This window comes from Eschrichtius robustus, chromosome 4 (assembly GCF_028021215.1).
Source record: "Eschrichtius robustus isolate mEscRob2 chromosome 4, mEscRob2.pri, whole genome shotgun sequence".
NCBI lineage: Eukaryota > Metazoa > Chordata > Mammalia > Artiodactyla > Eschrichtiidae > Eschrichtius > Eschrichtius robustus.
Window position 1 is genome coordinate 122,606,367 of NC_090827.1, and position 1,783 is coordinate 122,608,149.

Genomic DNA, 1,783 nt, shown 5'->3' on the forward strand with positions numbered 1-1,783 from the left:
AACTATTTTGTACCAACTTAACAGGAATATTGCAGAACCAGTGAGGAAATGCCCAAAGTGCTTTGATAATCTTACTTGTGTGTGCCTGGTGATAGTAATTAAAATGTCTTTCGTGAGCAGCACGTAAGTGGGTTTTTAGTCTTTGAAACAAGTTGATTTTCAACTTGATAATGTAGTTAAATTCAGCTTCATTTTGAAATGTAGGTATTTTAGAGTAGAAAAAATTGGAAATTTCCCCCACTAAAAGAAACTATGACTCCTTGGAGAAATGCTTGATTCTGGGTCTGGGTCAGGAAAAGCTCAGGTGAGCTTGGGACTTCCTGTTCTGCCCAAAGGAGAGGAAGCTCTCAGAGATGTCTGAGGACACGCCAAAGGGACATAGCAGCCGTTCTAAAGGGTGCCCACTGCCTAAAGATGCGATAAGTTGAGCAGCCAAAAAAGAATAATGACTACAATTGGTTGACACATGTGGAAAATATAAAAATCCATGAGTTCATTGCTTTTTTTTCCGTAAAAACACCAAATGGCAGATGACGCCGGTGATGCGGGAGGCCCCGGAGGCCTCGGGGGCCCTGGAATGGAAGGCTGCGGTGGCTTCCGCGCAGGCTTCTGCAGCGGCGTCCGGGGCCGGGGCCGCGGTCGCGTCCGGGGTCGCGGTCGGGGCCGGGGCCGAGGCCACGGAGCTCGCGGAGGCAAGGCTGAGGACAAGGAGTGACTCCCCATCACCAAGCTGGGCCGCCTGGTCAGGGACATGAAGATCAAGCCCCTGGAGGAGATCTATCTCTTTTCTTTGCCCATCAAGAAATCTGAGATCATTGACTTTTTCTTGGGGGCATCCCTCAAGGACGAGGTTTTGAAGATCATGCCTGTGCAAAAGTAGACCTGTGCTGGCCAGTGCACCAGGTTCAAGGCGTTTGTCGCCATCGGGGATTACAACGGACATGTTGGTTTGGGTGTGAAGTGTTCTAAGGAGGTAGCCACTGCCATCTGTAGGGCCATCGTTCTGGCCAAGCTCTGCATCTTCCCCGTGCGACGAGGCTACTGGGGGAACAAGGTCGGCAAGCCCCATACCGTCCCTTGCAAGGTGACTGGCCACTGTGGCTCTGTGCTGGTGCGCCTCATCCCTGCCCCCAGGGGCACTGGCATCGTCTCAGCCCCTGTGCCCAAGAAGCTACTGATGGTGGCTCGAATTGACGACTGCTACACCTCTGCCAGGGCCTGCACTGCCACGCTGGGCAACTTCTCCAAGGCCACTTTTGATGCCATTTCCAAGACCTACAGTTATCTCACTCCTGACCTCTGGAAAGAGACGGTGTTCACCAAGTCTCCATATCAGGAATTCACTGACCATCTTGTAAAGACCCACACCAGAGTTTCCGTGCAGAGGACTCAGGCTCCAGCTGTAGCCACCACATAGTTTTCTATAGGAAAAATAAAGTGAATGAAGCTAGTTTAAAAAAAAAAAATCCATGAGTTCATAAAGAACAAAAAAAAGAAGAGAGCGAAAGGAAAAAAGAACCTCAAAACTCATCTGGCACCTTTGGAAGTCACTGCTGTACCAGGCTGATACTCTGATAATCATCATTTAAGGAAAGAATTAAGGATTTATCCTACCTTACCTGTATAGTTTCCTACATAAATTGTATTTTAGAGTGCCCAAATTGCCTGAATTGATGAAGAGTGATAATTTTTTCTTTTCCATTATAGTTTATTCCAAGTTATTGAATATAGTTCCCTGTGCTATACAGTAGGACCTTGTTGTTGATCTATTTTAGATATAGTA

At 47.7% G+C, this 1,783-nt stretch overlaps 1 pseudogene; it reads left to right on the forward strand.

Annotated features, from left to right (window-relative positions):
- The first annotated feature begins 523 nt into the window (after nt 1-523).
- Nucleotides 524-1,450, forward strand: LOC137763850 (small ribosomal subunit protein uS5 pseudogene; annotated as a pseudogene).
- Nucleotides 1,451-1,783: the final 333 nt, after the last annotated feature.